Source organism: Ochotona curzoniae, unplaced genomic scaffold (assembly GCF_017591425.1).
Source record: "Ochotona curzoniae isolate NIBS_2020 unplaced genomic scaffold, NIBS_Ocur_1.0 patch258, whole genome shotgun sequence".
Lineage (NCBI taxonomy): Eukaryota > Metazoa > Chordata > Mammalia > Lagomorpha > Ochotonidae > Ochotona > Ochotona curzoniae.
In genome coordinates, this window is record NW_024466815.1 from 295,614 (window position 1) to 320,371 (window position 24,758).

At 48.3% G+C, this 24,758-nt stretch overlaps 1 protein-coding gene across 1 annotated transcript in view; it reads left to right on the plus strand.

Annotated features, from left to right (window-relative positions):
• The first annotated feature begins 57 nt into the window (after positions 1-57).
• The window catches only part of LOC121166872 (signal-induced proliferation-associated 1-like protein 3), a 209,217-nt gene continuing 184,516 nt past the window's right edge, over positions 58-24,758 (plus strand). Inside the window, exon 1 of the mRNA XM_040996189.1 lies at positions 58-144. The gene's annotated coding sequence lies outside the window, so the exon portion shown is untranslated. The remainder of the gene's footprint in view (positions 145-24,758) is intronic.

Genomic DNA, 24,758 nt, shown 5'->3' on the forward strand with positions numbered 1-24,758 from the left:
CCAGGAGGCCTCGTGCGAAGCGGCTTGGAAGTGGGCACCCTGGAAGTCACTCGGGCCACCGGAGCTGGCGGCGTCTCCAGCGAGCAGCGCGGGGCCGGACGCCGCGGTCGTGGGGCCCGCAGGGCGCTCAGTGAGGACGCCCAGGTAGGCGGTTCTGGGTGCTTGGAGCGGCCTCGCGAAAGGGGTGGCGGGGAATAGGTGGCTGCTCGGACCCTGAGGGTCAGCGCGGGCAGGCGACAAGACGGACGGCCGGGTGTGGGCACCGGGTGTGGGGGGCGGCGGCGGCGCCGGGACTCACGCCCTCCGGACTCGGCCGGACTAGTGCCCGCATGGTACAACTTTCCAGACAGGTAACCTGGCTGCTGTGGGGGAAGAGCCCGGAGCTGGGGAGCGGGGGGTTCGCGTCCCGGCTTTGCCGCTTCGGGAGCTGAGATCTGAGAAAACCCGCGCTGAAGCTCAGATTTCCCTTGGCTGAAATGGGGAAGGAGAGTGATGGGCTTTTGCTGGGGATTCTGTTGCGATGTGGAGATTTGGCCGATAGAGAATATGGCATATACGAGGCACGTCTGTTTGCGTTATTGTCGGCTTTCAGAGAAAAGATATCGATTCCATGGGGGTGGCGGTGAGTGTAGCGTATCCGTAGTTCGCTCTCGATGCAGGATAGCTGCCGTGGCCTGAGAGGATTTTCGGAGCTTTGGTTGCGGAGGCAGAGACCGGTTCACATGTACGCTCTGGCGTTCACCAGCTGTGTGGCCCTGCGCACCTGACTTCACTGTGCCTGGGTTTCCTCTCTGTCTTTGTGAAGTGGGACTTTAAAATAGCAGCCACCTGAGAGTGCTTTGAGGCTGTAGTGAGGCTACTCTGTGCAGAGCGCTTAGCGCAGCAACGGGCACCGTAGCACTCTGCAAATGCTACAGTTTATTCAAGCGTTTGTCCATGCTGGACCCCCAAGACCCACTGAGGGTTGGAATGCCCGACTGTAATCTCGGGCTCTCCAAAGGGCCAGACTCAAGAACTGGCCCGGTTGACTTCCCCTCCTGCAGCCTTCGGTTTCTCGTGTAGAAGATGAGATGACCCACCAGCCTCGGGAGATTGTAGGATTTGCAGATGGCGTTCCGGCTCCAGAGCCGTCTTCTCACCATGTAGCAGCCCCCAGCTCCAGGGACAGTAATCGTTCTCCAGTATTCTCCATCTGGCCCAGAGACTGCCTCCCTGTGGGCTGTGACTTGACAGCCCTGTGCTCCCCCACACGCTTGCTCCCAGCCTCAGGGTCCCATCTGTGAAATGGTAGTCATAGGACTTCTCTGCCAGGATCGTTTTTGCTGATTGCAGGAGATAATTTCTTGTTTAGCAGGGAGCGCAGGGCTGACACCTGGTAAGCTCTGTTCAATGCATCTTTGTGTCCTGGGCCCCTTTCTGCTTCCCTTTTGCACCTGTAGGGCAAAATGAGGATGAGGTAAATGGCTCATTCTCCCCCACACCTGCTCTCTATGGGTTACATTGTGGAACATACTGCAGCCTAAGGACTTGGGAACAGGTGATGCGAGTATGCCCATCTCTCGCCTTCCACACCAGATATTCATTCATTCCAGTGCTTTACCGACCTCAACGTCACACTACCCCCTGAGGTCCATCTGTAGACCCCGGGGGGGGGGGGGTCCCCTAATGCTGTGATATGGACACTTTAAACAACACATCCAACCTGTACTTCCCTCTTGTCTGGCCTAATAGTCACCATCATAGCAAATGGGGCAACATTGGTCCCTTTGCTCAGACCGGAAACTTAGAAGTTGGCTCTTCTTCCCCGGCCTTCCCATGTCCGGTTGATTGGCAAGGAGGATGAAACAGCCATTTTCTAGGAACACCACTATGTTGGCCCATAGTTGGCCTCCCTTATGATGGCAGTGAAGACATCACCTCATCTACTTGAGTGGCCTTTTCAGATAAGGTTGATCTCTTTTGTTAAAACCACCAAAGAGTAACATAGGTAAACACCAGCCACATATGTGTTTATCAGAGGCAGAGAAGGCAATACACACAAGGCCACAGATGTGGCCTACAGGCATGGCTTTCAGGGTGCCTGTTTCTGCAGATTGAGCCTGGTAAAGATAGGCTGAGGTGTTAATTTATCTCTGAAAAATTATGTTGTCAACGGGTTCAGATATCCTGCAAGGGAAGGTGGCTATCCCAGGGATTCCAGGGGACAGTGTGTGCACAGCTGAGAAGAGACTGAGATTTTTTTAGGTTTCTGTAGGTTGGATCTGGGTTCAGAAATCTGTCATTGTGATTTCATTTCATGATGGAAACCTGTGGTTTCAAGCAGATTTGCGATGGTCACCAAATGTAAGGTTCTGTTGCAGTGTGTGTATAAAACTATTTTTTAAAAAATATCTGGGTTGGTCTCAATGATTAGTGACAACAGTGCAGGGTTTTTAGCAGTCTGTGGAATAGCCTCAGTTTAATGGGACTCTTTTTGCAGACATTGCAGTTGTTGGTGCTAAACAAAAACAGAATTTAGAATGTGCAATGATTGGCATCCTTTTTGTTGCAAAATATTATTTTGCTGATAAATTTAAAAATAACTTGCAAACTCAATGTATTTATATAGTATCAGAATTTATATAGTAAGTCATTTCCTTTAATGTATGTGTTCTGTTAAATCAGTTTGCATTTGCATTTTCTTTAATTTTTAATACTGTTCTAGTCATGGCCTATATTTCTGTGTATGTATGTGTGTAATTGGGTTGAAGTCAGAAACATGCATACATGGATGCTCTATCGCTCCATAAAAGTAATTTTTAATGGTAAACAGAATTAAAGACAAATTTTAAATGCATGTCCAACAATATAGAGATGTTACGGGAAAATAAGTACCACTTCCACTTCAAAATTGCATGCCTCTAGAGATAACCACTTACTGAGTTAGTATGTACTAAGTACTGTGTACTAGTGCCAAGTTTTAGAGATTTCGGAGTGAGCAAAACTGATCAGGTCTTGGCTGTGGCAGTTTGGGTGGGGGCTTTCCTTGTTCTTCTGTGCTTGTATTGATGTATAAATGCATTTATCTATTATCTTCCTCTTGCACCACTTCCAATTAAAGGAAGAGATCAGGCCGCACGTATTTGTGACCTTTTTTCAATCAACAATTGAACATAACTCGCCAATTGCATATAGCTGCACCCATATTTTTTTTATGGAGAGACCGTCCTATCATCATTTCCCTGGTGCTGGCCATTTACCTTGGTTTAAAGACTTTCTTTTCCCTTTGAAAACAGATCCAGTGCACAACCTGAACGTTAGCTGTGGGGCATGGCGCATAAAAGCAAACTCTGGGAACACATGACTTGCAAGGTTCAAACTCTGAATGCTTCGTACCAGTTGTAATACTTGGGCAAGACATTTGTCCTTCAGTTTCCTGATAAGAACCTGAAAATGTTACCAGTTGCTTCATCATGGAGCAGTTACTGAGAGAGTTCAGTGAGATCATCGGTGTCGAGCATTCAGGGCAGGGCCTGGTTAAGCTGTTACAGGTGTTCCATCAAGCCTACAATCACTCAGACCTCACAGGCACGGGGCTGGAGACACCAGGCAGAAAACGATTCCAAAGCAGGGATCCAACCTGGTGATAGGAGAGGCTTGGACAGAGAGACCCAGCTGCCCTGGAATGAAGGGAGGAAATGGACAAAAGGAGATGGACCAGTGAGGTGTCCTGACCACAGAGTGGTGGTGGTGAAACATCCAGGAGAAATACCACTGCTTGTGTTTGCAAGAAGTATGTGACGATTGGAGGGAGGCTTGGCGGGCAGACAAGTCTGGGTTCATGTTGCAGTACTGGCACTAACTTACAAGGTGTGCCTTGAGCTTTTTGGTTTTGAGCAATATTTATTAGAAAGGAAGAATAATACACAAAGAGAGGGAGAAGGGGATGGGGAGAGAGTTACCTCCCACCACTCTCCAAATGGCAGCAACAGCCAGGGGTTGGACCAAGCTAAAGCCAGGAGACAAGAACCTCATCCAAGTCTCCTTGAGTGTTAGAAACCCAAGTGCCTGTAGACTGCGGCCTTCCCAGGTGCATTAGCAAGGAGCTGGATCCAAAGTGGAATGGCCAGGACTTGAGCCAGCACTCCTTTAAGGGATGCAGGTGTTGCAAGCAGTGGATTAACTTGCTGTGCCACATCAACTCCAGTTTTTTTTCCCCCCCTTGATAAAATGGAGCTGTTAGTGCTCCTTCCCTCAGTGGTTGCTGGAGGCTGAATCATACATGCACAGGACTTCTCTGTGCATGGGGTTATTGTGGTTTGCTGCAGTTCCTATTAGTCATTGTGACTGAATTGACAAACTTAAGACCTACCTTTACTGGGGATTTGGCAGTGAACAAGCTGGTCCAGACCCTTGTTCTCCATGGGGTTACTTTCTAGTTGAGGGAGACACACACTAGCCAAGATTATTCTGATTATTTTTTTTTTTAAAGAAACAGTCCTAACCTGCCACTTTCTGATGATTTTAAGTATGATGGAGAAAATACAGGGTAAGAGGAGAGAACGTGGCTGCTGGAGCAGGATGGTGGTGGGGAAGAGGTGGTTACTTTCCGCTCGGTTGGGTAGAAAAGGCCATCTGAGAAGGGAGCCCTATGAGCCAAGACCTGATGGAGCTGGAGGCAGCAGCTGGGCCAAGGGAGGAACATTCCAGGCAAAGAGGACAGCAAGTGTCAGAGCCCAGAGCCTGCAAAGAGCTTCACAAAAACAGTATCATAGTGGGGCCCAACACAATGGCTCAGTAGCTAAGTCATTGCCTTGCAAGTTGCCAGGATTCTGTACGGGTGCCAGTTTGCATACCCACTGCTCCACTTATCAGCCAGCTCCAGTTCTCTCCTAAGTCAGGTCCTTAACTGTAGCCTCAACCCAGGTCCCCACTACTTGGCGGCTGTGACACACAAGACTCCTGTTCTCTGAGTGCTGTACCAAACCAAGGGAAATCTTTTTCTAGGAAGGGCAGGAAGAGAGGCATATGTCCTCTTCCACTCTGAGGAGCCAGGCGATGCCCCCAGTGCACTCCACGGCTCCAGGCGGTCTGGGTCAGCATCCGAGAGGCTGTCATGGTAACAGGATCCTCGAGGCTGAGCCGAATATTGCCCTGTATGACAGTGTTCTCCCAGAAGCCCTCGGTCAGCGTGTGCAGCTGGGCACACACCTGGATAAAGCAGTGAAGCTGCTTGGCGGGATTGGCAGAAGGTGGACAGTAGCGGGAGAGCAGGAGCTGGGTGAACTGGGGGCTCAGGTTGTAACCCATTTGGGACAGAGCTGGCTGCAGCCCCTGGTAGCTCCCATATCAGATAGCTTGAGCCTAGGGTGTGAGTTTCACATGTAAATCAAGGGTGGGGATTCACAGAGATCAAAGATGCCCTCCTTGTTTTATCTTGGCTAGGCTAGGTGAGTGATGCAAAGTGTATTTATGTCAACAGGTATAACACACCTTAAGCTGTTGTCCAGCAAAGGCACCTTCTGTGCCTGGTGCTGTGCTTCATGTTGGTGTGCACTCCCTGTGTTCTGAGGTGACAGAGACTATGGTTATTCCTGTGGTTCCAGGTTAGGACGTGGAGGCATGGCAACGAGCTGCCCTTTGCTCAAGGTTGACAAGAAGTGGTGGCAGATTTTGAGCTGGCATTTGTTTCAGTCTCTGTTGTATATGCTCACATCAGAGTGTTTGAGGGAGCTGGGGACTGCGTTTTGAGCAACGAAGACTGTGGAAGGGTCTTAGGTAAGATGAATTCCACTGTCAGTGTTAGTCCTCAAGTTTATATTAGTATTGTGCTGGTTTGAAACCTGACCAACTGACAGCACCACTCCTTAGATGGTGCTCTAGGTTTCCAGAGGGCTGTCTTTGGAGACTGAGGAGGAGTTAGAGAAACAGGCTTTCTGTCTGCTGATTTGCTCTCTAAATGGCCTCAACAGCTGGGGCTGGGCCAGACCAAAGCTAAGAACTTCACCTGGGTCTCCCACATGGGTGCGGTGGCCCAAGGAGGTGGGCCATGTTTCACTGCTTTCCCAGGTGAATTAGTAAGCAGTTAGTCAGAAATGGAGCAGCCAAGACTCATACTGGAGCCCATATCGGAAACTGGCATTGTGGGCAGCAACTTAACCCACTGCACCATGACATTCACTCCTCAAGTCGACTTCCAAGCTTCTGCTTTGCACAGGAAGCCTCTTCCCCAGCCCCTTGTGCTTGTGGATGCCTCCCCTCCCAGCTCTAGGCTCCTGTGGTTGCTGTTGGTTCCTCCTGTGGGCTCAGCAGCAGCGAATCTTGGTGCGTGTCTTGCCCTTGACATTGCAGGGGAATTTTCAAGTCATTGTTCCAGACTTTTCGGCAGCCTCATGGTTTGGGGCTCTGTGTCTCAGGAGCAGGATGGATGTGGGCTTTGTGCCTGGTGAGGTCATCTGTGGAGGGCCTGAGCTTGTTCATGTCCCCAGGGGGTGATTCCGCACAGTCCCTTCCTGCTGCGAGGCAGTGCCTAGCGCAGAAGAGATGCTCCATCTGCGGTGTCTGCGGATGGAGTGAACGCTGGCCAGTGTTCACGGGCCTCTTAACCGTGCCCAAGACACTGTTCTGAGGGCTTTTTATCTCCATGAGGTAGGTACCCATGCCACTCCCTTTTTTTTTTTTTTTGTATGAGGAAATTGAGGTTCAGAGAAGTTTAAGTTACAAGACTGGTGAGTTCAAAGGCAAAGATTCCAAGCCAAGCCACTGACTGCAGAGCCTGGACTCGTAACCCCCACCCCAGGAAGGGACAGTGCTGTGCTCAGGCGTCCCTGACCACCTGTGCCTGGGGAGCTTCGCGGCATGTTCATTCCAATGAAGGAGTGATGTTTCTATGATTCTGGCATCTGCTTTACTATTCGACAGAAACTAGCTGGTTGTTTGGTATTATGGAGGAATTCTTGTAAATTTTTTCAGATATGATCATGATATAGTTCTTTCTGAGAGAAAAAGTCCTTTAAGCTATACATTGTGAAATATCTAAGAGTGAATTCTTGAGATGTGTGGGATTAAGTGTGTGGAAAGTGAATGAGAGATGCAATAAGATTGATGGTAAACTAATCCTCATGGAAACAATGAGGACTCATTATAACTTATGAGTTTAAAATGACTAGTCATGAGAAGTTCAAAACAAGTAAACAAATGTCATTTGTGTGCCTCAGACCCAAGTGTATGCCTGTGACCAGTACACCCTCAGTCCTTTTGTTTTTCTCCTTCATTGTGTGAGTCAGGGTTTTGGAGACCACATAAAGCAGGTGTCCGGTAGCAGTGAGAGCACTTGGCCAGGCACCAGCAGCCACGTGCTTCCCCTGCTCGTCTCCTGCCCGGGTGACAATGGCAGCAGCCTTGGACTGGTGGCAGTGAGAGCGCCTGGCCCGGATAGTGGCAACAGCCTTGGAGTCGCTGAGGCCTCTTCCCCACTCCCCCACCTCCCGCCAGATCTGTTTTTCTCCACCTGATGGTGCACCCCACCCACATTTTTTCCCAAGACTTGTCTCAACAGGAGGCCTCTGCTGCTCCCTTGATCCTCCCCTTAGGACGGGTGTACCATGCAGACCTTCTGGGGCCCAGACTTCCCTTCTCCCTTGTATGAGCCTTTGTTAAGGCCTCACGTAGAAGCAGAATTGAGCCTTGCACTGCAGTGAGAGGCAGGGAAAGTGCCCCCCTTCCAGGAATGACATCTGACAAAAGGACAGGGGCAAGATGCAACTTGTGACCGCGCCTCCGTCCTGAGGCTCTTTCTGATCAAGCCAGCAGCTCATGCTCATTTACAGCTGCATGCACTCCCCGCCCTTTCGCAGCAAGTAGGCGCTGCTGTTGTTCTGGCTGGTTTTGGAGTGTGTAACTTCATAGCACATCCGTGTGGTGAAATCCTCAAGTGGCTGGGGCAGGACAAGAGGGGCACGTGTGGGGTTGCTGCTGGTGGAGTGGCTGACGTGGTGCGGTCCAGCGGAGTGCTGGCGCCATGTGCTCCACCAGATGACAAGTGCTTGCCTCTGGTGTACTGCTGCTCTGGCCACTGCTCTCAGCGGCCAGGGCAAGGCCCATAGCCCATCGGTTTCCTCCAACTTCTCTTCCATTTCTGTTCATTTCTTTCAAAGGCCCCTTTCTGCAGTCTTTTGAACAGAAGGGCGGTAAAGGTGGAGAGACTGTAAGGAGTACCGCCTCCAGTGGAGGTGGCTTGAGTTTCGTGTTTCCCAGTGTGGACTTTGTGTTGGTCTGGAAGACAGCAAGCTTCTCTCCACTCCTACCCCATACTTCTGAGTTTTTAGTTATTCACTCATCAAGTACTTGTTGCTGAACAACATCCCAAATTGGTTGGAAGCATTGGTGTCGAACCCCCCCCAGAAAGCCAGTCACTGACCTCAGGGTGGTGGAACAAAGCAGGTGTTTATTGCAAAGTGCAGAGCAAGGAGCTGAGCAGCTGCAGCTTCATTCCTGGGCTCCCTGAGGAGTTAGGGGTGAAGGTTCTTATAGCCAGAAATTGGGGCTGAGAGGTGCATGATCAGCTCATGTCCAAGTTCCTGGTTGGTCATTGGAGTGTGTGACCTTCCTTTGGTCAGTGATGCCATGCTCTTTAGGGGATTTATGATGGCCAGGTGGGCTCCAGTTGGTCTGGAGGTTATATGAATGCGGCAGTTACATTCTGCCCAGACCTGGAATTTCCCTGCACAAATCACTGCTGGACAACACTGGCCATTGAGATTCTTATCTGTTGGAGAAGTAAGAGACTGCTTGAGTCCAGTGGTGATTAGAATCCAGTAGGGCCAGATGGATCGCTCCCTTAAGCTAGGGAATTCCTTCTGATGGAGGATAGGCAAGGATACCTTGGGCTTGGGCTGGGTCCCATTTTTAATTATGGTGGTTCAGTTTCATATTCACTGAGCTGAGCACCACTCGAGATGAGACATGCAGCTGTGAGCAACACAGGTAACACTTCGTCATTCTGGGGTTCACATCTGGTGTCAGTGCAGGGGGGAATCAGTTAAAAAGCCAAGTGAAAAATATGTGCTCTGTTAGATGGTAATACAGTGTAACGGGGGAGATATTATGTGGGGGAAGGGGGTGAGAAGCATTAGGTTGGAGGGTGTTGAAATCTTGGGTAGGACCACTACAGGACAGGTCTGAAGGAAATGTGGGACGGCAAACACTGGGGAAGTCTGGTCAAAAGGAGCAGTGCATGCAAAGGCTTCAAGGTGCAGGGTGAGTCCAGGGAGAGTGGGAGTAATGGATGTGCAGATGGCTTGGAGTCCAGCACACATTTGCCTTTGACTGAGGTGGGATAGTATTACAGGATTAGTTTGTTTTACTGAACTTTGTTAAAGGTTGAATAATGAGCACAGGTATGTGGAACTAAAGGAACGCAAAATACTGCGTCTTCCAGAGACCACCACCATCCCAGAGTCTTGCTGGTGACTGATTCCTTGACACCACATTATTTGAGTTTCCTGGTTTAAATGACATGGAAGCATATTAAGTTGCCTTTTTATGGGTCAAGAATGGTTGACTATCGGCAATTTTACGAGTTTTGGCCTAATAGCTTCCTTTCAAAAGCAGGAGGAATTTCCTCAGTCCTTTCTTGCTCTAGGCCTGATGGTCAGAGGTTGGGGCTGCCTTTCTCTTCCTACAGCTCATCCTTTCAGGGATCGGCTCAACAGTTCCTCTGACACCAGGGAGTGAAAACCCCTGCCCCATTGGTAGCTTCAGACCCAGGTTTGCTGGTAAACCTGACAGGAGGCTGTCCTTCTATTAGGACCTTCCCAGAAGGACAGTGTTCTTTGGGTTTCTGCATCTTGATGCCACTGGTTTTGAACTCACATCTCCCTGGGGGACTTGTTGTGGGTTTGGCATGAGTGTTATGGTGAGGGTGGACCCGGACTTCTGGGCATTCTGGGTCAGCAGCTGAGCAGGGTTGCCAGCAGTGTGCCCAGATGATGTGTCCAATAGGGTATGTGGTAACACCAGAACTGTTCTGGCTGTGGGAGGAGGCCCTCCTGTTTGCTGCACCCCCGTACTGATGAGAGCTGCAAGTCTGTGGGAACCCCAAGCCATTGGGTGGCCTCCCGATGATGGGGATCCAACTGTGGGAGAGCTCAGGAAGTTAGGGCAGATGGAATGCCTTGACCACAAACAGCGGTAACAGCAGCAGCAGCAAACAGGTAATTAGCAGAGCATCTATTATGTTAAAGCACCACCCAGCAGCTTCACACGAAGGGCCTCATTTTGCCTTCCACCGACCTTGAAAGATGAATGCATTTTCTGCAAAAGGGAAAAGTGAAAGTAACATCTTGAAGCTAGAAAACAGGGATGACGCGGTAGAGTCACGCAGAGGCTGCATCTTTCCCTCCTTAGCTCTGCGTGCGCTTTCAGGGGCTATCAAACTTGGGCAGTATCCTCCAGGGGGGCTTCCTCACACACAGGCTGCCAGGACCCCCCAAAGCTTCCTTCTGCCTTAGAAATTTGCTGGTGATGCTGGGACTCCTAACCTGTAATATAGGAAGCCCAAATGAAATTGGCTCATACAAGATTTATGGTCTCACGTAACAAATGCGTAAGTGGACAGTAGAATGGGGGTTGATCGGGCCTGGCATAGTAGCCTAGTGGCTGAAGTCCTCCTTGCATGTGCTGGTTCATATCCTGGCAGCTCCACTTCCCATCCAGCTCCCTGCTTGTGGCCTGGGAAGGCAGTTGAGGGCAGCCCAAAGCCTTGGGACCCTGCACCTGCATGGGAAACCAGGAAGAAGCTCCTGGCTCCAGGCTTTGGATCAGCTAAGCTCTGGCCGTTGTAGTGAATGGGGAGTGAATCAGTGGACAGAAGATCTTTCTCTCTCTTCTCTCTGTGTATCTGCCTTTCTAATAAGAATAAATCTTTAAAAAAAAAAAAAGGCCGGGGGGAGAAGAGGGGTTGACCAAGCAGTTCCACAGTGCCTGCAAAAACCCAGTCTCCTTCATGCAGCTCTGCTATCCCTGTTTCCACGGTCCACAGGTGCACTGCATGACCGCGACACAGTTACCATGGCTCCTGTCAGTCCACCTTTCAGGGACCATATCCAGCAGCTGTAAAGGGGGAATCTCCCACTCATTGCTGAGTCCCTGGTACCCTGATTCCCCTCGTTTGTCATTGGCCAGAATTGTGATGCCTGACCATGTCCAGACGATCATGGGCACCAGCCGTCAGGGTTACCCTCTTGAAACAGAGGCTGCAGCCAGTCTTACCTGAAGTGTGTGGCACTGGGAGGAGAGTGGGTATGGGAATAAAACCAGAGTGCTGCCTGTATTTGGGAAAGAACTGGGAAAGGGAGGTGGTTATTGAGAGGCAGAAAGCTAGATTCGCTGCAGAAGTGGATGGTACAGAGCAGAAGCACAGTACCTGTGCATTTTTGTATCATTGTGCTTTGTTTTCTAGTTATCTGAAACGGGGCCTAACTTTTTACTCTTTAATCATGCCCACCTTTGCAAATGTGTGTGTCTCTCCCTACCTAGGGTAACTAGCAGTCTTGTTAGGATAGCAAATATTTTATTTGATAATTTAGGGAAACCCATGCTAGCTGGCAAGGTAGCAGGTGGAAGGCAGTGTGTGTGGACATTGAGTACACTTGCTGTGTTCATACACACCTGAATCTCCTCTCTGCTCCTGACCCACCCCTGGTCGGACTGGGTGGGGGGCTCCTTAGAGAAGCTCAGTGCTCCCACCCCAAGGAATGCCTTGGTGGTTACATGGGAAACAGAAAGGATGCATATCAAATACTTATCCCTGGTACATGGTAAATGGTCAAGAATGTGGCCACTGCTACCAACATTTTAAATGGTTACTAAGTGTCCTGTGCTCTGCCCCTAACCTGCGAAACAGAGCCGACTTGGACAGACAGTGGTTCCCTGTGGACACCTTTTGCTCCTGCCATGGCCACAGTATAATCAGGTGTTCACCACACTGCAGAGGGGCTAGAGGAAAGATGCCCAGGCTGTGGAGACAGACTGGAGTCGCTGTGTGAAGTCTGAGATCCATCATGGGCTCCTTGTGGGACCTTGCAGAAGCCACTTAGCCTCATGGCGTCTCAGTTGTCATGTCTAGAGGGCGGGGCTCAGAGCGGTAGTGGTCCTTTAGGTTGTTGGGAGGAGTCAAATGCATTAAAGCACCTGAAGCATTTGGAACCTGGTGGTGCCTGGTCCCCAGGGAGTGCTCGGTGTGTGATGGAGGGTGCTGTGCATGAACTCCTCTGTGCCAGTTTATTCACAGGGGCTGGGAGCTTCCTGAGGGCAGGGTCTGCATGATTCTTGATTACTGCATGACCCAGTGCCTGACTCAAAGCAGACTTTCTTTGCTTCTGTCTTTCTTTGAGGCGCAGAGACACACAGACTTGCCCGCCATGACCCGGTCACTGCTGCCTCCCAGGAGCTACGGTAGCAGGAAGCTAGAGGCAGGAGCTAGAGCTGGATCTCAAACGCAGAAATCAGATATGGGACATGGCTGCCTTAACAACCAGGGGAAATGCTGTCCCTACGTTACTGGGTGGGAGGGCATGGGAGAAAAAGGGGAAGAAGGACCTTTCTTACTATTTTCCCTTCAACTGCTGAGAATTTCAGCCTTGACCGTGAGTTGATTGTATTCTGTCTTTTGAGGGCACAAGTGTGGACGTGACTTAGTCTGAGGACAGCTTGTGTTTCTTGCTAAGGGCTCGGCATCAATATCCCATGCCTCACCTCCATCCCATTTTACAGACAAGTAAACCAAGGCCCAGCGGCAGCACCTTTCTCTCCTCACATCATCTGTTGTAACAGAAGCTCAAACCATGAAGCCACTCTGGCTGGGTCAATTCTCAGTTCTACAACTCTGTTACTGTGTGACCTCCAGCATGTGACTTCTTTGTTTATCTTTCCCGTGTGTTAAATGGCAGCGATAGTGACCCTCACTTAGCGGGTAGCTGTGAGTGTTTGGAGAGGTGATTCCTGAGGAGTGTGTACCCTCGTGCCTTTTGCACAGTTGAGCACATAGCTCCTGGCTGTTGTTGCTGTGTGTCCGACACTCAGTTCTGCTTCCAAAGCTGGGCCAAGGAGTTCCACAGCAAAGTTTAATCATTAAGCTACAGCTAGCACCCTGTCTGCAGGCGCAAAGGAGCCCAACCCCGGGCTGTGAAGTTGTGAATGGAGCAGCCAGGTGCAAGCTCAGGGCAGGGGCTGCTGTGGGCGCAGATCCAGGCCTGGCTCAGTCAGCGAACAGGTGGCCGGGCTCCTGAAACCGAGGTAACAAGCCAGCTGTCTTTGTTACCCTTTCTGTGAAGCCCATTCAGACTCCTCTGACCACGTGTTTGATGAGTAAGGTACCCTTTTATTTCCTGCCCCGAGAGGGATTGCTGGCAAAAAAAAAAAAAAAAAAAAGCAAAGCCTCTTGGGGAGCGCGCCTGTGCACGAAGACCAAACATCCCTGGGGAACTCCGGTGGCTGGCGTGTTCGTGTGGTTGTTGAATAAGTCGCTGTTAGAAGCTGGCACGGCAGGTTCCCGTTTCCGCATTCCAGACACCCACAGCAGGCTGGGGGAAGGCACCACCCCGGGCCAACCTGGAGAGCCCAGGCAGGTGGCCTTTGCCTTGGGAACACAGGGGACAGGAACCGCACCTGGGACTAAGCTGGCAATCACCTGCCTACTCAGTGATCCAGGGCTGCGTTTGGGACGTTTCTTAGGTGAGTGACGTTTATTATTTATTAGCTTTGGTTGTGGCTTGTAGAGAAAGTTAATCGTGTGTTTCTTCCTCTCAGGAGTTAGGCTGGTGGCGCTTTTGCTTCCTTTCTCTCTCCAACCCAGCCCCACCTCCCCCCACCCTGCCCAGGTATGTTTACCTGCTCCTAACCGCGAAGAAAGATGGAGAACACTCTTTCCAAGGAAAGGAATTGGTGGCTGACCGGTTGAGGTCTGCTGTGGGTTGAAGGACGTTCCGGTTGTGTGGTGCTGGGTGGGTGAGTGACGTTCACTCGCCAGGCCTCAGTTTCCTTTTAAGAAACAGGAAACAGCAGCATGCAATAATCATCTTTGTAAAGTGCTCAGAAACTGGGCACAGAGTGGTGCTCACATATCAGCCGTCCCCATGTCCCACCCCAAACCCTAGCTTTTCTGTTCCATGTGTGGCTTTATCTTTGCCTTCTCAACTGCTTGCTTGCTACACTCTGGCTGTGTTGCACTCCTGTTGTTCCTCAGAGCCTTGGTCCCGACTATATCCACCCTGTGTGTCCAGGTGTCCTTCCCACCTTCAGGTCATCTTAGCAAGGCCTCCTTACTAAGTAGCACTTTCCCCATCACTCACCCTCTATGCTGCTTTATTATTATTATTTTTAAGTTTTATCTTACTTATTTGAGAGAGACAGGAGATCTTCCATCCATCCACTGGTTTACTCCCCAAATGGCCCCAACAATTGGACCTGAGCCAGGCCAGGAACTCTGTTCGGATCTACTACATGGATGTCGGGGGCCCAATTCCTTGGCCATCTTCTGCTTTCCCATGCGCATTAGCAGGGAGATGGATCAGAAGTAGAAGAGCTGGGACTGGAAGCGGCTAGCATTCACTACTACCTGACATGTAGTTATCTGCCTACCCCTTGAGTGTAGGCTCCATGGAAGTGCAGGGAAGTCTGTATTTGTTCTTGTAGAAGGTTTTAGGCATCTCGCAGGTGCAGGGTAAATTATTCTATGAATGAGTTGATGCTGTCAGGCACAACACTGTGAAGATGGACTGCTGAGGTTGGAGCGGAAGGTCATCATATCCAGAGCCCTGCAGAAGTGGATAAGGTGACATGGACTTGCCTCCCTTTGGTCGCCCCACAGTTTTCTGGGACTTGCCTGTAGCACTAGCCCTCTGGCTTCCTGTCCTTTGGCCTATTCAGCCTGGGCCTATAGCCTGGTTTGTCGGGGCAGCCATGGTGTAGAACTCAAGACTTCAGTCCTGGAACATTTAGACAGGAAAGGCCTTGTGGAAGACTTTAGCCATACATACACTTATGCATGGGAAACTGACTTTCTGTCCAGGCTGTCTTGTGTTCCTGCAGCAGCAAGGTCGGAATGCCTGGGAAGTGAGAATTAACTGGCCAGGCCCAGATTATCAGTCTACCTTGCTTTAATAGGCAATAATTCTTGCTCTGTGGCTGAGCAGGTTTTAATTAAATTGTGAGCTCGAAGAGCCTGACGGTAAAAGTTGACACGTCCTCATCTGTTCTCTTGCTCCTGGTGTCGTCAGTTGATTCTGTGAAAGTACTCTGGGCAGGGTTCCCCAAGATTCAGATCAGTGGCTCTCTTAGATTCCTTGTAATAGGGTGGGACTGGAGGGACCAAGGTGTCAGTGGGCTTGGTGCCACTGGGTCACACACCATTGTGCCTGGGGATTGTTGCTGTTCTTGAAACTTCCCATTCTGATCCTGGCTTCCTGTTGGTGCATACCCTAGGAGGTAGCAGGTGATGATTTAAACACTTTGATCCCTGCCAGCCAATGGGAGACCAAGATTGAGATTCTAGCTTTGGCTTGGACTGGTACAGGCATGGGAGAAATGAACCAGTAAATTCTCTCTCTTTAAATACAATGAAAAGAAATAAAGTGTCTTAAAGCATACCATCTAATGTACTTTTAAGTTAAGATGTGACATGTTAGAGGAACTGCTTTTTCAGCAGTTGGCTGTTTCTGTGAGCTCCAAGTGTGGTAGTTTTGGACTGGCATTGTAGACCTTATCAGAGGCCATTTCACATAAAATTTCAGTCCTGGCCCTGCCTGAGCTCTGGGCGTAGTGCTTATTTTCTCTCCACCTGTTTCCTTATCTGGTATAATCAATTAAATTAGAAGTTGTGTGAGTTATATGTAGTTTGTACTTACAGTGAGAGCAAGTGACTCAATACTGTGCTGGAACATAAAAACTGCTCAGTAAAAAGGGATGAGAATCATTTTTATGAGTGACTCAACCCACCTCTCCTTTTTAGAGATTCTACTTATTTGAAACACAGAGTGATGGAAAGCAGGAGAAACAGATCTTCCATCTGCTGATGTATTCCCCACACGTATGCATTAGCCAGCGTTAGGTCAGGATCCAGGGATGCAAGTGCCTCAGCCATTGTCCACTGCCTCCCAGGCACATGAAAGTGTACCATGCACTTGTACAACTTGGGGTGGGCACCCCCACTGAAGGCCTAACGCCCAGCACTGCAAGGCCTACCCCCTCAAGCTCCTCCTTAGTATTTTTGGCCCCTTTTTTGTTATGACATTTTTTCCTTCTCTTTTCGGCCCCTCAATTGTCAGCATCCTCCCACAGCCCTTCGCTCATGGCAGCATGTGTCTTTCTGCAATTCTTAATGGTTATGTAATTCTGTGTCAGAAATATCAGCCTGTAAAGGACATTAGTACACTTACTGTCCTGCATGTGGCCTTTCTCGCACTGGACACTGTAGAAATGTCTCCCAAGTCTTCCGGTGATTGGTGTCTGGTCACATTTGGCCAGGGTAACACTGATACACACACAGTCCCTTTGTTTCTAGTAGCTTTTTTCCCCCCAAAAATTATTTTTATTGGTGGCCGCCTTTATTAGCTTGCAGGCATCCAGCCTGCTTACCCACCTTGTTTAACTTAAGCGCTAAGCCTTTGAGAACGAATATGAAGTAGTGTCTTTAGTATAATGATGCCTCTTGACCAGATAGGAGATATATTTTTTCAGAGTTCTCACCAGGTCCAACACAATGATGAGCCATCTGTTTTAAATGCTTTTAATTATTAAAAAATTATTAGTAGATTAATTAGTCATACCCAGATGAGTTATGCTTAATGAATACTTACTTGAACTAAGAAGAAAAGGAAAGGTTTGTGGTTTTTCTGTATTAGCAGCCTGTTGGAAATTAGAACATGTGGGAGATGATTGTTGATTTGGAATCAGCTGGCAAATTTCATTTCAGGTAGGAAATGTGTCTTCGTGACCCTTGTACAGTGTTATTTCAGGTAGGGGTTTGTTCTGGCTATCTGTAGCTGCACAAGAAGCCACCCCCAAATGTAGTGCCTTAACATGACAACAGCATCTCATTTCTCAAGCCTCTCCGGTTGACTGAGGTTCAGCTGAGTGACTTTTCTGCTGGTCTTGCTGGAGGCCTGCAGCATGCCTGCAGCCAAACAGAAGATGGGGCCCGAACACTCCAACGGGTTTTCTCAAAAGATGTCATCCTGAGAATGATGGGGGCCCTGTCCTTCCATATAGATCAGGACCTCTTCCTCCCAGGGGCCTTGCCAACCTGTAGTTAGGCTACAGGACAGTCCAGGGCTTCTTAAACCTTCAGGCGTGATTCTAGAGCTGGCCTCATATCCCTTCCACCTCATTCTATTGGTCACAGTAAGTCATTCTATCTGCCCAGTTCAGTGTGGGAGAAATGAGTTAGAACTGCAGTCCTGGGAGGTGTGGTTCATAGAGGCTCTTGTTGGATTCTGGCTGTCACAGAGCTCGTTGTTCTCACATAAGGGGATGTGCAGGGCTCAGTAGGATGAAACAGTGATGCAGGGGCCCAGCTTCCCCCTCTCTGCTTTGCCACCTCTGGGCTTGTGGCCTTGTGACAGCTGCTGTCCTACATCCTTATTATGGGCAGAGAGAAGCAAAGCTTCGCAGTCAGGAAGTATAGGCCTTTCCCGAATTCCTTAGCCAAAGTCTGCATTTGTCTCTGATTAGAACTCTGGGGCATGAACAGCCCTTCCTGCAGGGAAGTCTGGGAAATACATCTTTTTAGCCCAACTCATTGCCCCCCTGAGCAGAGGTTTCAGGAAGGACTCAGGGAGAGTGGACCTGTTGGGACAGGCACCTGCAAATGATCTGTTGAGATGGCTACGGAAGTGCTGGAGTAGACAAGGCAGTGTGAAGTCATATACCAACTGTTAAGTTACTAAGAAGAGCAGGATACTGGGTTTATCACAGAGGCTGTGAGGGTCAGAGAGATAAACACTTTTTTAGAGATTTGTTAAACTGACCAGGAACATTGGTAGGTCTTGACCAACTAATTGCTTAGCTCATTATCTTCTTATGTAGACATTTGAATTTCGACTAACGATTACAGTAGCTAGGCCCATTAAAGGCTTGGTTTGCGTGAAGGAACTGTCCTGAGTGCTTCTCAGGAACCAGCTCCTTCACAGTGACTGTAAGAAGTAAGAACGCCAGCATCCTTTTTTCTCCAATGCAGGAACAGAGCTTGGGAGAGGTTAAGCAACTTTCTTACAGTATTTGTTGAGGCGATGGTGTAATGGAACTGAAACACAGTCTTTGCCAGTGTGTGTCCCTGGAGACCACATGTGGAATCATTGAGCCATATTGCTCTAGTTTATTTATTACAGGAAACAGTTCTTATTGAAATGAACACGTAAGTGACAACAGAACAAAACAGTGAGCTGGAAACCTCTCACTACTCCCTGCCCTCCACCCCCACATCCTGCCTCATTGGTTCCTTTGTCAAGGACTTGCTGTGTTTTCTTTCTTACCTCTGTCGTGAAGTTTACAGTCTTTTGAAGATGGCCCCTGGGAACACACAATCATGATCCGCTACATGATACACTGGCATTTTTGATTCATGTGAAAATGTCCGTCATAACCGACAGCCCTCTGTGTGCCCAACAACGAGAACATGAACAATAGTTCACAGTTACCTGTGTGTTCCTCTGTTGGCTCTCCTGCCTGCTGTCCCAGAAGTGATCCTGGAGTTTGAACACAAACAGGGTTTCTAACACAATGGCTTCCATCCGCTAGTATCTTAAATTTTGTAAGATCATTATGTGTTTTTAAAAATGAATTTTGAGTAACCTCACCTACCGTGGGTTGGGTTGGGGGTGGCCTTGGAGGAGATGTGGAGATACTGAGACCTGGCAAAGACCCAGAAGGCCAGCTCTGAAGAAAACCTGAAGGAGGGTCTCAAGTCATCCCTCATCTGCTGTGACGTAGGATCAGATGTGAGTGGGTAAGAGCTGCCCCTTGTGGACGAAACTGATGCCCTGAAGCTGAAATAGTGGGCTGAAGATGAACCTGGGAAGAGGAGAAGCCAGCGGGTGCCTGTCCTGGCTTTGTCTTGTCTCTGGGATCTCAGTGGGTTTGATTTCCCTGGTTGCATTTTCTTCATGTGAAATAAGAGTCACATCAGCTACTGCTTCAGGGGTTGTTTTCAAGTCCCTGGTGTTAAGTCAGAAATACACTGTTCAGTAAGTATCTGCTGTTACTTGGCGTTGCATTCTGTTACTTACTAGATATTTTGGAGATAACTTCTACTGTTCGCTCCAACACTGCAATAGGAACAGAACACTGCGCACTAATGAGTAATGATAATATCCAATATGTCAGATCCCGCAATTGTCCCCTTTTTGCTTTTTACTAATATGAAGATAATACATCAAAGTTCTCAAAGCCAGAAATATCCAAGACTCCGATGAAGCGCTGCCTGGGCCCCTAGATGTCCAGCTGCTGGTTGATGTGGGCGACCCTTGACAGAAACATCTTGTGGACTTTGGCCAGAATATCCACTGTGTTTGCCTTCACAGGTAGAGTGATGGTTGTAGACATCATTAAACACATGTCAAGACATTAAACTGACTTTTGAATTTTATATAGAGAAATACACATTGGGTGTCATCAGTTTTGCTTCTTGTTTCTTATTGATTTGTAGGTATTCTTTTCTGTACCCCAGTTACTAATCCTGGGTCAGCAGAATGCTCAACCTCATGAAAGTTTTATGTTTTTTGTGTCATCATTTTCTTGGCTGTCTTCTCTCCTCTTTTTGTCCTCCCCCTGCCTCCATGGAACTATTCTGTGTGTCCCCAGCTCACAGTGATCTTTCTCGTCTTTGGAATAGTCTTGAATTTGGGGGCATTTGTATAGATGTACGACTATTTCTTTTTTTTTTTTTAAAAGATATATTTATTTATTGGAAAGTCAGATATACAGAGAGGAGGAGAGACAGAGGAAGATCTTCTATCTATCTTTCTAAAACTGGCTTGTTGCAGTCACAATCCAGTTGGGTCCATTGTTGGATTTGGTTCACCTGCCCTGCTAAGGCACATTTCGCCTGTGGTTTTCCCCTGCCTTCCCCTCGCCTTGTCTCACTGTTGAGAAGAGTGAAGACTTCTGTATTCAGGTCTGGGTTTGATTGTGTCCCGCTGTGGTGTTTAGTGTATCCTTCTGTTCTCGTGTTTCCTGTAACTAATAGTTGGATTTGGAGCCCAAGTGAGATGGGTTTGAGATGAATCTCCCTGTCCTTGGCTGTGCGGCCCTGCCACACACATGCACACTTTGGCTTCCTTGCAGAGAAAGCAGGAAGTTGTCCTGGTGTTGCTGTGTGTATCCGTAAAGCCCGTCTTCTCCCTGTCCTGGCCGCGGACAGTTACTGTCTGGATCCCGCAGCATTTGGGGTTTGCAAAAATTGTGACAGTGTAATTGTGTTGGCCTTTTTATTTATTAGCGGGGGATATTCCTCTGAGAGAAACCTCCCTTCATCTATAATTCAGTTATCCTGAGGGTACTGTCTCTTTTGAACTCTGGTTTACATTAAAAACAAGTATCGAACAGTTGGGCCCATGGTTTCTAATCTGCTAATTTCCCCACCTTTGTTGATTCAGTCTTTTTGGCTTTGTTTTCGTCCTCATTCATTCAATATTTACTGGTCTCTGCTGCTATACTCACCTGCATCCTGAGCCTGAGAAAATGAACAGATGAGCTAGTCCTGGTTGGTTCCAGTCATCTTGTTGTGTTGACTTGGGCGCTGGAGTTTCACCTTCGACCAGGTGGGGCCCTGTGTGTGTGTCAGCGTAACCAAGGAGAGAGGCTCCAGACTGTTGTTGACATTCTCTCCCTCCCTTCCTCTCTCCCTGGTCAAGTGTTTTCAGACCTGACCGCCTGTGGAGAGTTCCTGCTGCATGCCAAGGGATTAATTCTTCATGCTTGGGGCACAAGAGGCTTTGAGCATGTGGATTTCTTCTGATCTGCATCTCCATTCCTAGACAAAAGAACAATAAAAGGCTGTGCTCCACTGGAGAGAGTGGTCCTTCTAATAGCCTGGCCAGGGCAAGCTCTGACCCCACTACTGTTGTCTGGGTCATAAATTCTTGAGAGCGATAATACACTTGAAATCATTAGCATGCTTTGAGGCTGGTTATGCATTATATTGCACAATATCTAAGGACCTTTTTTGTTTGTTTCTGGTGACTACATTTGTTCCCTCTGTGGGGAGAAGATTTGATGTGTATCGATGTACAGTTCATTAGTTCATTCAGTCATTGATAAAGTCATACAGCAACTACTTACTGAAAATCGGGCATTTCAGATGTTCGGGGCTTAGCCCAAGAAGGTTCATCTTCCTGGAGATTGCGTTTAGACTGAGGGACATCGATAGCAAAGAAGCAAACAAGTTAGTAAGATAATTTCAGGTGGGGATGAATAATGCAAAGACATAAAAGCCGCACAGTGAGAGAAACACTTGGAAGGTGGAGGGCTGTCGTGGGAGGTCGGACGGGGGTTGTGACACATTAGCTGAGACTGGACTGGTACAGAGGTGCCAGTCTTGCCAAAATAAAAAATTTAAAAAACTGGGCTAGAGCTTTCCTCACTGAAAGAACAGCCAGTGCTGAGAGTGAGGCAAGAGGATGTCTGCTGTCAGAGAACAGGCAGTGCAGCTGTGGCAGTAGCATGAGGTTGAAGGGTAGGCAGGGAGGAGAACCTGGTTGAGAGTTTGGCTTGGATTCCGAATGGCGCCTCTCATCCTCTCTGGCTGCTGTGAGCAGCACAGGTTGAAGAGGTACAAGTGGGACAGTGAGGGAGGATGCTCATCCTGGAGTGAGAAAGAGGCATGTTGCAGATCCATGTGGTGGCCTTGGCACTTGGGAGGAATGTGAGATCCAACAGAACTTGCCAAATGTTGGTTAAAGAGTGGGTGGTGACTGGGGTGGATAATTTTCCAGAGGGTCCAGATTTTGGTGTGCAGGCCCCAGTCCCCTTTTCCACGGGTCACTGTTTTTGCTAAACATAGCCTGTGTAGCCCTCCACAGAGTAGATTTGCTTTCCCAGCATGCAGTTGAGGGAAGGCAGGCCCTGTGGCACAGCTGGGTGGATTTGCGCTTGTGGCCCCACTGTCTATCCTTGCTTCCCTCTTCTCCACAGGCTGCTCCTGATAGTAGCCAAAAATCTGTGCCTCCGGTTTATGAGATCAAAAGGTTACCAAGTCCACATTGGTGATCTTCCCATATCCCAAGTCACCTAGATCCTGACACACCTTTCGTTGCAGTATTTATGACAAGGGGAAAACAGATCCTTTGGGTTGCTGACATGTAAGAAACTGTACATGTGGCCCAGATAAGGCGTCTCTGGGCCATGGACTTTGAGTTCCTGGGCCTGATTCACTGACTGGGCTGAACGTCTTCTCCAGCTTTCACATGGGAAGGGAGCGCACGCCCCACCCAACCCCGCCATGGGGTATGTGTCACATGTGGTACCTTTACAACCAAATGGCTGTCCTGGGTGTCCTTTAGAAGAAGGTGTCTCTTGTAGCCTCATCTGACACGTGGCTCCCGTAAAAAGTGGTCTTGACTTTGGTTTTGCCTCGATTCAGCCTTCACTGCCATCCTCCCACCCCCCGCCCCGCCCCAAGGGACACCTAGAGACACTGATCTGCTGGTCCTTGCATTTAGGCCTTGTGGGAAGGATTGGATATCAGTCATCTTTGAAGTTCAGTTGTTAAACTTTTATCAAAATTTGTAAAAGCCCCATGTTGATTGTAAATAGTTCAAACCATGGAACAATTTTTGAAGTAAAGCATGAAAGTCTCACTTCACCATCTTGGCCCTGTGGCATGGTTCTCTCTAGTTTCTGCCCCAAGGGACATTAAATGCTATCCACCAGTATTAGTCTGTGCAGTAAATTGTTGTTTAAAAGCCAGAATGTGGGACTGACATGGTAGCATAGCTGGCAAAGCTGCTGCCTCTGATGCCAGCATTCTATATGGGCGGAGGTTCAAGACCTGGCTGCTCCATTTCCAGTCTAGCGCTTTGCTAATGTATCAGCGAACTCAGCAAAAGATTGCCCAGGTGCTTGGGCCCCTGAACTCACATGTGAGACCTGAAAGAAGCTCCTGGCTCCTGGCTTTGGCCTGGCATAGCCCCAGCTGTCAAGGCCATTTGGACAGTAAAGCAGGTGGAAGATCTCTTTTGTCTCTTCCTGTCTCTGTGTAACTCTGACTTTCAAATAAATTTTAAAAACTTTAAATAGTATACAAGCACTCTGGCTCTTTATATATGTGAACTTGAATCTTAATTTCTCTGTTCCTCAGTTTATTCATCTGCAGAATGATAGTGATGGTCCTTACCTTATAGGCATGAAGATTTAGTGCATTGATGTGAAGTTAAAGTGGTGTCTGGCACATGAGCACTCACATATTATCTGTTTTGGTTACATATTATGTACAGCTGTTTCACAGACAGTCTAGGTATATTGTCCTGCAGGTTGCACTTTTTTCTCAGTCTTTCTTGGTGCGCTCTCATGGCACAGGACCAAGGTCTCTGACACTCTTCGTAACTGCACAGTGTCCCATCCTATCAGTGTCCTGTTGCTGGACATACTGATTGTTCTGATCTTTCAGTATTGTAGCTCTGAACATCTCTCACACATGTGCCTTTGTTTGCTTCTTGATTTTTCTTAGGACAAAGTTCTAGAGTTGCAATTATGGAAACAAAGAATTGTGATATTTCTTGCTGAGTTGTATTTAGAATGACTTTTTTAAATGAAAGATTATTTGAAAGGCAGGGCTCTAGAGAGAGGAGAGAGCTTCCATGCACTGGCTCTACACCTAAATTGCTACAACAACTGGAGCCAGGATCCAGGCCCTCTCGGTCTCCCACATGAGTGATAGGGGCCCACGTGCTTGGGCCATCTTTTGCTGCTTTCCCAGGCATGTTAGTAGAGAGCTAGATTGGAAGTAAAGCAGGCTGCGCTCAAACTGCACTCTGGCATTGCAGGCAATGGCTTGAATTACTGCACCACAGTAAGAGTCTGTCACTGCTGCATCCTGTCTACCCAAGCAGGAGTCCAGATTTTTCTAGATTCTCATCAACATTGGGCTCAAAATGTATCTTACTCTTTACTACTTTGGTAACCAAAATGCACTCCTAATAATTTCCATTGACTTCTGGTAACTTTTTAATGTTTCCTAGTACATATGGATTTGTAGGAGATCTTTACATATTGAAGGCAGGAATCATTTTATTGTATGTTGCAACTTGATATTCCTAGTTGTTTACCTGTTTAACTTTGTTTGCATTTTATTTCTTTTTATGAAAGATGGAATGACAAGCAGAGAAATACCTTTTGTCTGCTGGTTCACTCTCCACATGTCCAGGACAGTCAGGTTGACGGCAGGGCCTGGAATTCCATCCAGGTCTCCTGTGTGGGTTCCAGGTGCCCAAGTTCTTGAGCCATCATCTGCTGCCTCCTACCTGCATTAGCAGGAAGCTGGATCATAAGCAGATGTGGGACCTGATCCCAGGCACTCAGCAAAAGGACATGGATGTCTCAAGCAATGGCTTAACATGCTGTGCCACAACATCTGTCTCACGTTTTAAGTGTTTTAATGTTATCAAACATACTGAGGCTTTGAAGTGTTTCTATAGTTAATAGTTAAAGCTGTTTTTCCTTTGTGTGGTTTACTTTTTTGCCTTTTTTTTTTTCATACTTTGGCATGTAATTTAGGATGAGATTAT